This window comes from Triticum dicoccoides, chromosome 3A, assembly GCF_002162155.2.
Source record: "Triticum dicoccoides isolate Atlit2015 ecotype Zavitan chromosome 3A, WEW_v2.0, whole genome shotgun sequence".
NCBI classification, from domain to species: domain Eukaryota; kingdom Viridiplantae; phylum Streptophyta; class Magnoliopsida; order Poales; family Poaceae; genus Triticum; species Triticum dicoccoides.
This window is the reverse complement of record NC_041384.1, coordinates 236,847,541-236,862,174: the sequence shown is the minus strand read 5'-3', so window position 1 is coordinate 236,862,174 and position 14,634 is coordinate 236,847,541.

Genomic DNA, 14,634 nt, shown 5'->3' with positions numbered 1-14,634 from the left:
TCAAAATGTTCGTCCCAGAGAGTACATCATTTCATTCCATTGCATCATTTTCATTTGAGTTCATCTTGATGCCCTTAATGCTGTTAGAAGAGGGCTACTTGAGATATTTGTCAGATCTGCTGCTCCATTTAGATATTTGTCATTTTTGCCATGATTATTGTGTGCATGCTATGCCCATGAGCTCTACATATGTTTTGTTAAGGGTTTTTCCATCTTTCTAGAGGTGCAACCCATGTATTTTTGTGATGTGTGTGGTGACTAGCACAAGCTTGCCAAGTGAGGCACTTGGTAATGCTGATTTCAGGGACTTAGCATTTCCACTAAGTCCTTGAGCTGTTTATCTCATATGACCATATGTTCATGTTGTTTCCTAGTGATCCGTGCCTCTTTTGAGGATGATCAGTAAGGATGTTTTGTTTATCTTGTAGTGCTCTATCCATCCATGTCTTTGTTTGCAATTATGGAGCACCCTAGCTTGAGTCAATTGAGCTCTACTTTTGCTACTTCGTGAATCTGGGCAGATTGTCTACTTGTTAGCGATTTTGCCGTGGATGTTGTAGTTGATCCGTGCATGCTATGCTATTGTTCTTGCCATGTCTAGATTGCATTTTGTGTATTCTTGATGGGTGCATGCTTAACTTGTCATGATTTGCTCTGTAGTGAGTGCATCGAGCTCATAAACATGCCTACTTGATATCTGTTTTCAGCATGCTTCAGTTTTCACTAAGTTTGAAAACTGATTATGTTTTTGCCATGTTCACATGCTTGCAATTGTATTTTTGGATCCCTTTTGGCTCAAGGTCACTAAGGGACTTTTGTTAAGCTCTTTGAGTATCTACATGCCATGCTTTACTTTGTCATGTTCAGGTCTTGTAGCATATAGTTTTGTTGCTCCGAAGAGTGCTACCTGATCTGAGATTCCAGACAAGTGCTAATTTCAGTAAGTCTGAAATCTGTTTACCATATGCATTTTTGCCATGCTTGTGTGAACCCGTTAATGGATGAATTGTGTAACGCCCGGATAATTTGGCTACAGTAAAACTCTCCTAATGATGCCATGTCATCTACGATTACTGTTACTAATCTCGAGATAATTCGAAAACGCGTCAAATTCAAACTTAAAATTAAGGTCGACAATAAAAGTTTTCAAAATTGAAACAAAAATGTTCGGTGGACGCCAAATATTACAAAGGTAATTATGGTGCAGAAAACACATTTTTAGTAAAAGACTAAATACTTTAAAATGAAATAAAACAGAAAAGAAAAAAGGGAAAGAGAAAGGAAAACCCCCCAAACCCCCCTGGGCCATCTGGCCTAGCTAACCCACTTGGCCCATCCGGTCGAACCGGCCCGCCTCCCCCTGCCGCCTCCCTTCCCTGTTCCCCCGACCCGGGTCGGAACAGGGGCGCGTCCCCGCCTCACCCTCTCGCTGGCGACGACGAGGGGATAAGGTCGCCACGCCGCGCCCCCTCGGTCTCTCCTCCCACTCGCCCCACTCTCCCCTTGGTCCCCGCGCCTTCCCCCTCAGATCCACCGCGCTCCCCCCTCGTTCCCCTCCGTAACCGAGCGCCACCGCCGCCATGGCTCCGGCCTAGCCACGGCCACCGTGCCCACCTCGCCGCCCCATGGTGTCTCCAAGGGCCACCGTCGTCCGCTGCTTCAACTGGTGCTCCCCGTTGGAGACCGGAGCCACCACAACGCCCCGACGCCGCCTTCGTCTTCCTCTGCTCTGACAAACTCCACCGCCGTTCTTCACCGACTCCGGCCGCGCCCCTGCAGCTACTAAACCCCCAAGGGCCACCGTGTGCGCCGCTCGGTGAGCCCCTGCTCCCTCCTCTCTCTCTCTCTCTCGTGCACCCTAGCCAGCTGCCGCCGAAGTACCCGAGAGCCTGTCGCCGCGGATCGCCTCGCTGCCGTGGCCGTACTCTCCGTCGTGCTTGCCTGAGCACGACATCTTGTTCCTGGTGCCCCCAGGAACCCAACGCACCCGCTCGCGCACTGCTCCGTGGCCGCTAGCCCCTAGCTCGATGAACGCTCGAACGCATCGCCGCACGCGCCCGTCACCGGCAGCCGTCCGGTGACCATTTGGTCCCGGGCTCATGCCTGTCGTGCTCGCACGTGCCCGTAGAGGCCTCATGGCCGTTTAGGGTACTTGCTGCCGTGCCGCGGCGCCATTTCCCTCTCGCGGCCGAATGCCGGCGTCCGCTCCGCTCGTCACCGATGACGCTGCGGCCCTCCTCCGGCCACGCCACCGCCCCCACTAGATGCGCCTCTGCGCGCTCGTTCGAACGAGCCCACGCGCGCGCGGATCCGTGCCCTGTGCGCAATTTCCGGCGAACTCCGGCGGGTCTGCGCCGTGCTTTTGGTCGCCGGCGACGAGGGCAGGCCCTGCTGACCTGGCACCGCAGGTCCCACCACCTGGGCCACTGACTGGTGGGCCCAGGGCCCCCTGTTGACCTGTTGACTGCGTCAACTGCTGACTGGGCCGCCCCTATCTCACTGACCTATAGGCCCCACTTCAATAAACGAAATAAATAAAAAGAATAATTGGTTAACTAAATAGTTAGCTAATTAAAACCCTATTCTCTCACTAACTGCTGGGTCCCACCCTCTAATTAACCTGTTTAGTTAGTCTAAACCCCTTGTTAATGCCCCTGACAATGACATGTGGGTCCCACTAGACCCACCTGTCTGGTTTGACTGGTCAACTGACCAGTTGACCTGCTGACATCACTCTGATGTCATGCCTACGTCACCACACACTGTTTTGGATAATGTTGGAATTAAATATATAATTAAAATCAGAAAATGATTTAAATCTTTAGAAAATCATATCTTTTAATCCGTAACTCGGATGAAAATACTTTGTACATGAAAGTTGCTCAGAACGACGAGACGATTCCGGATACGCAACCCGTTCGTCCGCCACACCTCCCTAACCTATCGAACTCGTAACTTTCCCCCTCCGACTACTCTGCCCGAAAACGCGAAACACCGGGGATACTTTCCCGGATGTTTTCCCCCTTCACCGGTACCACCTCGTACCGCGTTAGGGCACACCTAGCACCACGCTTTGTCATGTCATGCATCGTCATGCATTTGTTTGCATTATATTTATTGTTTCTTCCCCCTCTTCTCTTGCTAGACACCGAGACCGATGCCGCTGCTACCCAGTACGACTACGGTGTTGACGACCCCTCTCTCTTGCCAGAGCAACCAGGCAAGCCCCCCCCTTTGATCACCAGATATCGCCTACTCTTCTCTATACTGCTTGCATTAGAGTAGTGTAGCATGTTACTGCTTTCCGTTCATCCTATCCTGATGCATAGCCTGTCCTTGCTACTACTGTTGTTACCTTTACCTGCAATCCTAATGCTTGGTATAGGATGCTAGTTTATCATCAGTGGCCCTACATTCTTGTCCGTCTGCCATGCTATACTATCGGGCCGTGATCACTCGGGAGGTGATCACGGATATATACTATATACTTTATACATGATTCATGTGATGACCAAAGTCGGGTTGGCTCGAGGAGTACCCGCAGTTGATTCACGAATTGGGGGCTGGAAGGACATACTTTCCCGACGGCCCTCTGTGTGGATCCTTGTGGCGAAGCGACAGGGCAGGTTGAGACCACCTAGTAGAGAGGTGGGCCTGGCCTTGGTCGGTGTTCACGGTTATTTCAAAATAACACGCTTAACGAGATCTTGGTATTTGATCTGAGTCTGGCCACTGGCCTATATGCACTAACCATCTACGCGGGGACAGTTATGGGCACTCGACGTCGTGGTATCAGCCGAAGCCTTCATGACGTCAGCGACTGAGTGGCGCGCGCCGGATTGGACTGGAACGCCTACTAGGCTAGGTCTGCTTCCGGCCGCGTTCGCAACATGCAGGTGTGCAAAGGGCGATGGGCCCAGACCCCTGCGCCATAGGATTTAGACCGGCGTGCTGACCTCTCTGTTGTGCCTAAGTAGGGCTGCGACGTGTTGATCTTCCGAGGCCGGGCATGACCCAGAAAAGTGTGTCCGGCCAAATGGGATCGAGCGTGTTGGGTTATGTGGTGCACCCCTGCAGGGAAGTTAATCTATTCGAATAGCCGTGATCTTCGGTAACAGGACGACTTGGAGTTGTACCTTGACCTTATGACAACTAGAACCGGATACTTAATAAAACACACCCTTCCAAGTGCCAGATCCAACCGGTGATTGCTCTTTCACAGGGCGACGAGGGGGGGATCATCGGTTAGGGTTATGCTATGCAATGCTACTTGGAGGACTTCAGTCTACTCTCTTCTACATGCTGCAAGATGGAGGTGGCCAGAAGCGTAGTCTTCGACAGGATTAGCTATCCCCCCTCTTATTCTGGCTTTCTGCAGTTCAGTCCACCGATATGGCCCTTTACACATTTACCCATGCATATGTAGTGTAGCTCCTTGCTTGCGAGTACTTTGGATGAGTACTCACGGTTGCTTTCTCCCTCTTTTCCCCCTATCCCTTCTAACTGGTTGTCGCAACCAGATGTTGGAGCCCAGGATCCAGACGCCACCGTCGACGACGACTCCTACTACACCGGAGGTGCCTACTACTACGTGCTGCCCGCTGACGATGACCAGGAGTAGTTTAAGAGGATCCCAGGCAGGGGCCTGCGCCTCTTTCGATCTGTATCCCAGTTTGTGCTAGCCTTCTTAAGGCAAACTTGTTTAACTTATGTCTATACTCACATATTGTTGCTTCCGCTGACTCGCCTATGATCGAGCTCTTGTATTCGAGCCCTCGAGGCCCCTGGCTTGTAATATGATGCTTGTATGACTTATTTTATTTGTAGAGTTGTGTTGTGATATCTACCCGTGAGTCCTTGATCTTGATCGTACACATTTGCGTGCATGATTAGTGTACGGTCAAATCGGGTTCGCCACAAGTTGGTATCAGAGCCGAGTGCCTGTAAGAATCCCCCTTCCACACTCCTTGGCCGAAGTTGAGTCTAGACATTATAAAAACTTTTACTAACATGGTTGTTTGCCGTACGGGCCCACGTCGCCGTCTGGGTGGTATTAGGATCTTTTACTCCTCGATCCTTACTCTGGGACTCTGAACTCTCTCCTACTCGGGTTAAACGATTTTACTAACTCTAACACTAGGATCCCGGACCATGTTCACCCCAAAGTTGGATAAGCCCTAGTTATTCTTTAGAGTAGTATTTGAACATTATCCACATTGTCGTTTGACTCCTGTGAAAACATCTTTGTTTTCAGATGGAACCCACGAGGCAGGTCGTGCGCCACACGACGGCCATTGGTGCCTCAGGATCACCTGCTGTGTTGGTTGAGATGATGACCTATCTGGGTTATCGCTGGCACCCTGAGTACACCGTCTATGAGGAGTATCAGGACTTCAACCAGGAGCAGTACCGTGCCATCGTCCACCTCTACTCTCGGGAGTATGACTCCTCTACTGTGCTGCACACTGCTCATGGTGTTGGAGTGACTATCGATATGGCGGTCCACGATGCTGCTTATGCTGCTCTGACACGTCTTCGTGGAGAGTATCAGGAGTTGGACACCTCCCCCTTCAGGCACATTGCTATCGCATCCGATGTTGGTGCGGAGGGATACTACACTGCGGCCTACTCCATTGTCACCCGAGAGCCCTTCTACCATCAGAACATGGTTCTGCATGCTGATGGGCTGGATAGAGCTAACCGAGCTCTTCGCCACGAGTTGTACACCACCCGTCAGCACCTGTATCGTGCTCTGACGCTGTTGCACCCCTCTGTCCGATCTGGTGATCTGTCGCGTTCTGCGATCTACCCTGCCAGGACCGTGATGCCCCAGGGCGTCAGCTGGCCAGATGTGGGAGGCTACTCTCCTGCATTTGGTCCTCTCCTGCCACCTGCGCATCGGGTTCCGCACCAGAGTATCCGCGGACCCCAGGCTACTCGCGTGGAGGTCTTCCCTTCGTGTCACTACCAGCTGTCGGGCTACACCTACCTCCGCAGTACCGCGTGGGACTGATGTAGACTTGCTTGTTAGTGTTAGATGCATTCGCCGTGAGCCTGTGTGCCGCCTATGATGTCTTAGCCTATGTACCGAACTCTGTGTAACGAACTCTATGCATGATCTCTTTTGTAAGATATGCCGACTACTATGTAGTATCTATCGTGCTGCTTTCGTTGTGCATGTTTCATCATGAATGATTCTTGTTTTTTGCAAATTTCTCAATGCTGAACTACCCCTGTTAAATATTAGCAGGATGGTTAGACCAGGTGGTCGTGGTCGTGGTGGCAACGCCCCACCACCGCCTGAGTACATGGCTGGGATGATGCAACAGTTTGAGCTGAATCATCAGTTCATGGAGAATATTATGGCTCAGTTTCCTCGCCCCAATATGAACCAGCAGCCAACCCGAGTGACTCTGCAGGATTTCATGCGCCTCAACCCAACCGTGTACCGCAGCTCAACTCAGCCTCTGGATGCTGATGACTGGCTCCGTGACATCACCTATGAGATGGAGTCTGCTGATGTTGCCCCTGCCAGCTATGTCACCTTTGCTTCCTTCTTCCTGAAAGGACCCGCAGCTCAATGGTGGGACAGCCACAGGCGTACTCTGCCAGCTGGAACAATCATCACCTGGCCAGACTTCCAAGCTGCCTTCCGTGCTCGCTTCATTCCTCAGGGAGTCATGGACCGTAAGAAGCGCGAGTTTCGCAACCTCACCCAAGGCAACAAGACTGTTGAAGCTTATCAGCGGGAGTTTCTTGACTTGTCCCGCTATGCTGAAGAAGACATTGCAACTGATGCACGCAGACAGGAGAAGTTCCGTGATGGCCTTCAAGCTGACATCAAGCTCGCACTTCTAGTGCATGATTTTTCTGATTTCGCCAGCCTGGTGAACAAGGCCATCAATGTTGAAACTGGTCTGCAGGAATACCAGGGCTCTCACAGGCGCAACCGTGACACGGGCTCTTCTTCGGGCCCGTCCTCGCAGAAGCACAAGATATGGATTCCCAACAGCATGTACCAGCCGAATGCACCCACCCCAAGGCAGACCTATGCTGCACCTCCTCTACTTGCTCCTCCAACTAGGCAGCCAAGACTTCCAGCTCCACCACCACAAGCTCCTGTTCCCACTCCCAATAATGGATTGTGCTTCAGGTGTGGGCAACCAGGGCACCGTGCTAGGGAATGCAACCAGAACCAGAATCAACTGGCCCTTCCAGCAACTGGCCTGGAAGCAACTAGCCCCGCAACAATAGTACCAAGTCTTATGGTCGTGTTCATGCCAACCACGTTGATCTCAATGAAGTTCTAGACCAGCCTGCTACCGCGATGGGTACACTCCTCGTAAATTCCATACCAGCATCTGTTTTATTTGATACAGGAGCATCACATTCATTCTTATCAGCTGAGTTTGCATTCATGCATGGCATTAAATACGAAGAGATGAACACTGCGATTGTTGTACACACTCCTGCGGGCCAGTGTCAAACCTCTATGGTTAGTCACAACATTCCCGTTGAAATTGAAGGACTGGAATTCCTTGCCTCCCCCATCGTACTAAAGTCCTGTAGCATTGACCTCATTCTGGGAATGGATTGGTTGAAAGCGCATACTGCTTCTATAGTTTGCGCCACTAAGGTCGTCCATCTGCTACACCCTTCTGATGAAATAATTGCTTACCAAGCTCATCTAGTTCAGAACGCCGAGGCACGTCTTTATGCCTTGAATGCGTTGAACGCTGCACCACTCAAGGGCATTGAAAACATTCCCGTCGTTCGTGAATTCCAAGATGTCTTCCCAGAAGAACTTCTGGGGATTCCCCCTGCTAGAGCTGTCGAATTCATCATCAACTTGAAACCCGACACTACCCCTATAGCTAGACGACCCTACAAGATGCCGCCGCATGAACTCATTGAGCTTAAGAAGGAAATCGACAAATCTCTTGTCAAAGGTTTCATTCGCCCAAGTTGCTCTCCTTGGGGAGCACCTTCTCTCTTTGTTAAGAAGAAGGATGGGACAAACCGATTAGTCCAAGACTACCGTCCTATAAACCAAGCTACCATTCAGAATAAATATCCTCTTCCTCGGATCAATGATCTTTATGATCAACTGGCTGGCTCATCAGTGTTCTCCAAACTTGACTTGAGGTTGGGTTACCACCAGATCCGTGTTCGTGAGAAGTACATCCCAAAAACCGCCTTCGTGACTCGGTATGGGTCATACGAGTACACCGTCATGTCATTCGGCTTAACGAATGCTCCCGCCACCTTCTCTCGTCTGATGAATTATATATTCATGGATTACCTCGACAAGTTCGTCGTGGTTTATTTGGACGATATCCTTGTATTTTCCAAGAACGAGGAAGAACATGCTGGACATTTGCGTCTTGTGCTGGGGAAGCTTCGAGAACATCAACTGTATGCTAAGTATTCCAAGTGTGAATTGTGGCTCCCCGAAGTAACCTATCTTGGGCATGTCATCTCCAAGGATGGTATTGCCGTCAACCCTGAACGAGTTCAGGCTATTCTCGATTGGACTCCTCCGAAGAACGTCAAACAAGTCCGAAGTTTTCTCGGTCTTGCCAGCTATTGTCATCGATTCGTCGAGAACTTCTCCAAGATTGCCAGGCCTCTGACTAATCTGTTGCATAAGGGTGTCAAGTTCGAATGGACAGACAAGTGTCAAGAAAGTTTTCAGGCGCTCAAAGACAAGTTGACCTCTGCCCCCGTGCTTGCTCCACCTGATACTAAGAAGGACTTCGTCATTTACTGCGACGCTTCCCGTTAAGGATTAGGCTGTCCTAATGCAAGAGCGCAGAGTGGTTGCTTATGCCTCTCGTCAACTGCGCCCTCGTGAAGAAAACTACCCAGTTCATGACCTCGAGCTTGCTGCTGTCATTCATGCACTGAAGCAGTGGCGACATTACCTTCTCGGTAATCGTTGCGAGATCTTCACCGACCCCCAAAGTCTGAAGTATCTATTTACTCAGCCAGATCTGAACCTCCGCCAGCAGAGATTGATGGAGACTGTTGCAGACTTTGACGTGGGTATATCCTATACCCCCGGCAAGGCTTCTTCACTGTCGCCGACGATGGCGCCTTGTATTTCAAAGGCCGCCTAGTGGTACCATGTTCGAAGAAAAACCTGGATAAGACTAAAAGGGTTATGCAAGAAGCTCATGATACGCCTCTGTCCATCCATCCTGGTAGTACAAAGATGTACCAGGATATTCGTCAAAGATTCTGGTGGTCTAATATGAAGCAGGACATTGCTCGTTATGTTGCTGAGTGTGACGTTTGTCGCCGTATCAAAGCAGAGCATCAAAAGCCTGCTAGAACACTGCAACCTATCTCTATTCCTGAATGGAAGTGGGACCATGTTGAAATGGACTTCGTCACTGGATTTCCCAAATCGAAGAAAGGTAATGATGCTATTCTTGTCGTCATTAACCGACTTTCCAAAGTTGCCCATTTTCTGGCGGTCAAAGAGACAATCACTGCTAGTCAGCTTGCTACTCTCTACATGGCCAGAATTGTTTCACTTCACGGTATCCCACTGGTTATCAGTTCAGACCGTGGCAGCTTATTCACTTCAAGGTTTTGGGTGAGTTTCCAAGAAGCTATGGGAACTCATCTGTCGTTCAGTACTGCGTTTCTTCCTCAGTCGCAAGGACAGGTTGAACGTGTCAATCAAGTTCTCAGAGACATGCTTCGAGCTTGTGTAATCTCATTCGGCAAGAAATGGGAGGAATCTCTTCCATATGCCGAGTTCTCTTATAATAATAGCTATCAAGCTAGTCTGAAGATGTCCCCCTTCGAAGTGCTATATGGACGAAAGTGTCGAACCCCTCTGAACTGGTCAGAAACTGGGGAACATCCACTCTTCGGTCCGGATATTATCCAACAGGCCAAAGAACAAGTTCGCATTATTCGCGAGAATCTCAAGACTGCTCAGTCACATCAGAAAAGTCAGTATGACCGTCATCACCAAGACATGGTCTATCAACCTGGCGAAAAGGCTTATCTTCGAGTTACACCAATGAAGGGTGCTCACCGCTTCGGGATCAATGGCAAGCTAGCTCCTCGCTATATCGGTCCCTTTACTATTCTCGAAAGGTGTGGAAAAGTGGCATATCAACTGGAGCTTCCGCCGAACCTTTCACAGGTTCATGATGTGTTCCATGTGTCACAACTCCGCCGTTGCTTCAAGGATCCAATCCGAGTGGTGGATCATGAAGTGCTCGAATTGCAACAGGACCTCTCTTATAAAGAGCATCCGGTCCGCATTCTTGACCAAGCTGAACGCCGCACACGTCAGAAGGCGATCAAATTCCTCAAAGTCCAGTGGTCGAATCACTCTGAAGACGAAGCCACTTGGGAACGCGAGGACCGCCTGCGTGATGAATACCCCGCACTGTTTCCTTCTACCTCCTAAATCTCGGGACGAGATTTCTTGTAGTGGAGGAGATTTGTAATGCCCGGATAATTTGGCTACAGTAAAACTCTCCTAATGATGCCATGTCATCTGCGATTACTGTTACTAATCTCGGGATAATTCGAAAACGCGTCAAATTCAAACTTAAAATTAAGGTCGACAATAAAAGTTTTCAAAATTGAAACAAAAATGTTCGGTGGACGCCAAATATTACAAAGGTAATTATGGTGCAGAAAACACATTTTTAGTAAAAGACTAAATACTTTAAAATGAAATAAAACAGAAAAGAAAAAGAGGAAAGAGAAAGGAAAACCCCCCAAACCCCCCTGGGCCATCTGGCCCAGCTAACCCACTTGGCCCATCCGGCCGTACCGGCCCGCCTCCCCCTACCACCTCCCTTCCCTGTTCCCCCGACCCGAGTTGGAACAGGGGCGCGTCCCCGCCTCACCCTCTCGCCGGCGATGATGAGGGGATAAGGTCGCCACGCCGCGCCCCCTCGGTCTCTCCTCCCACTCGCCCCACTCTCCCCTCGGTCCCCGCGCCTTCCCCCTCAGATCCACCGCGCTCCCCCCTCATTCCCCTCCGTAACCGAGCGCCACCGCCGCCATGGCTCCGGCCTAGCCACGGCCACCGTGCCCACCTCGCTGCCCCACGGTGTCTCCAAGGGCCGCCGTCGTCCGCGGCTTCGACTGGTGCTCCCCGTTGGAGACCGGAGCCACCGCAACGCCCCGACGCCGCCTTCGTTTTCCTCTGCTCCGACAAACTCCGCCGCTGTTCTTCACCGACTCCGGCCGCGCCCCTGCAGCTACTAAACCCCCAAGGCCTACCGTGTGTGCCGCTCGGTGAGCCCCTGCTCCCTCCTCTCTCTCTCTCTCGTGCGCCCTAGCCAGCCGCCGCCGAAGTACCCGAGAGCCCGTCGCCGCGGATCACCTCGCCGCCGTGGCCATACTCTCCGTCGTGCTCGCCTGAGCACGACATCTTGTTCCTGGTGCCCCCAGGAACCCAACGCACCCGCTCGCGCACAGCTCCGTGGCCGCTAGGCCCTAGCTCGATGAACGCCCGAACGCATCGCCGCACGCGCCCGTCGCCGGCAGTCGTCCGGTGACCATTTGGTCCCGGGCTCATGCCTGTCGTGCTCGCACGCGCCCGTAGAGGCCTCCTGGCCATTTAGGGTACTTGCTGCCGTGCCGCAACGCCGTTTCCCTCTCGCGGCCGAACGCCGGCGTCCGCCCCGCTCGTCACCGGTGACGCTGCGGCCCTCTTCCGGCCACGCCACTGCCCCCACTAGATGCGCCTCTGTGCGCTCGTTCGGACGAGCCCAGGCCCGCGCGGATCCGTGCCCTGTGCGCAATTTCCGGCGAACTCCGGCGGGTCTGCGCCGTGCTTTTGGTCGCCAGCGGCGAGGGACGGCCCTGCTGACCTGGCACCGCGGGTCCCACCACCTGGGCCACTGACTAGTGGGCCCAGGGCCCCCTGTTGACCTGTTGACTGGGTCAACTGCTGACTGGGCCGCCCCTATCTCACTGACCAATAGGCCCCACTTCAATAAAAGAAATAAATAAAAAGAATAATTGGTTAACTAAATAGTTAGCTAATTAAAACCCTATTCTCTCACTAACTGCTGGGTCCCACCCTCTAATTAACCTGTTTAGTTAGTCTAAACCCCCTGTTAATGCCCCTAACAATGACATGTGGGTCCCACTGGACCCACCTGTCTGGTTTGACTGGTCAACCGACCAGTTGACCTGCTGACGTCACTCTGATGTCATGCCTACGTCACCACACACTGTTTTGGATAATGTTGGAATTAAATATATAATTAAAATTAGAAAATGATTTAAATCTTTAGAAAATCATATCTTTTAATCCGTAACTCGGATGAAAATACTTTGTACAAGAAAGTTGCTCAGAACGACGAGACGATTCCGGATATGCAACCCGTTCGTCCGCCACACCTCCCTAACCTATCGAACTCGTAACTTTCCCCCTCCGACTACTCTGCCCGAAAACGTGAAACACCGGGGATACTTTCCCGGATATTTTCCCCCTTCACCGGTACCACCTCGTACCGCGTTAGGGCACACCTAGCACCATGCTTTGTCATGTCATGCATCGTCATGCATTTGTTTGCATTATATTTATTGTTTCTTCCCCCTCTTCTCTCGCTAGACACCGAGACCGACGCCGCTGCTACCCAGTACAACTACGGTGTTGACGACCCCTCTCTCTTGCCAGAGCAACCAGCCAAGCCCCCCCCCCTTGATCACCAGATATCGCCTACTCTTCTCTATACTGCTTGCATTAGAGTAGTGTAGCATGTTACTGCTTTCTGTTCATCCTATCCTGATGCATAGCATGTCCTTGCTACTACTATTGTTACCTTTACCTGCAATCCTAATGCTTAGTATAGGATGCTAGTTTATCATTAGTGGCCCTACATTCTTGTCCGTCTGCCATGCTATACTATCGGGCCGTGATCACTCGGGAGGTGATCACGGATATATACTATATACTTTATACATGATACATGTGATGACCAAAGTCGGGTTGGCTCGAGGAGTACCCGCAGTTGATTCACGAATTGGGGGCTGGAAGGACATACTTTCCCGACGGCCCTCTGTGTGGATCTTTGTGGCGAAGCGACATGGCAGGTTGAGACCACCTAGTAGAGAGGTGGGCCTGGCCCTGGTCGGCGTTCGCGGTTATTTCAAAATAACACGCTTAACAAGATCTTGGTATTTGATCTGAGTCTGGCCACTGGCCTATACGCACTAACCATCTATGCGGGGACAGTTATGGGCACTCGATGTCGTGGTATCAGCCGAAGCCTTCGTGACGTCAGCGACTGAGTGGTGCGCGTCGGATTGGACTGGAACGCCTACTAGGCTAGGTCTGCTTCCGGCCGCGTTCGCAACGTGCAGGTGTGTAAAGGGCGATGGGCCCAGACCCCTGCGCCATAGGATTTAGACCGGCGTGCTGACCTCTCTGTTGTGCCTAAGTAGGGCTGCGACGTGTTGATCTTCCGAGGCCGGGCATGACCTAGAAAAGTGTGTCCGGCCAAATGGGATCGAGCGTGTTGGGTTATGTGGTGCACCCCTGCAAGGAAGTTAATCTATTCGAATAGCCATGATCTTCGGTAACAGGACGACTTGGAGTTGTACCTTGACCATATGACAACTAGAACCGGATACTTAATAAAACACACCCTTCCAAGTGCCAGATACAACCGGTGATCGCTCTCTCACAGGGCGACGAGGGGAGGATCATCGGTTAGGGTTATGCTATGCGATGCTACTTGGAGGACTTCAGTCTACTCTCTTCTACATGCTGCAAGATGGAGGTGGCCAGAAGCGTAGTCTTCGACAGGATTAGCTATCCCCCCTCTTATTCTGGCTTTCTGCAGTTCAGTCCACCGATATGGCCCTTTACACATTTACCCATGCATATGTAGTGTAGCTCCTTGCTTGCGAGTACTTTGGATGAGTACTCACAGTTGCTTTCTCCCTCTTTTCCCCCTATCCCTTCTACCTGGTTGTCGCAACCAGATGTTGGAGCCCAGGATCCAGACGCCACCGTCGATGATGACTCCTACTACACCGGAGGTGCCTACTACTATGTGCTGCCCGCTGACGACAACCAGGAGTAGTTTAGGAGGATCCCAGGCAGGGGGCCTGCGCCTCTTTCGATCTGTATCCCAGTTTGCGCTAGCCTTCTTAAGGCAAACTTGTTTAACTTATGTCTATACTCAGATATTGTTGCTTCCGCTGACTCGTCTATGATCGAGCTCTTGTATTCGAGCCCTCGAGGCCCCTGGCTTGTAATATGATGCTTGTATGACTTATTTTATTTGTAGAGTTGTGTTGTGATATCTACCCGTGAGTCCTTGATCTTGATCGTACACATTTGCGTGCATGATTAGTGTACGGTCAAATCGGGGTCGCCACAAATTGGCCGTAGCTCAGTGCTAGACTTTTGTTAAGCATCATGAATGCATCCCTACCATGTATTTTGTTGTCATGATTGAGTGCTGTAGCATGTTCATCTCATTGCATTTAGATGGCTACTTGCTGTAAATCGCAGACCGGTGTCATATTTGAATTGCTTGCCATTTCCAAACCGTAACTCCGATTCCAGCATTCTTTATATCGTTTTCAAGCGATTTCATCTCATATTTCCAGTGGCACACTTGGATTTCCAAGTTG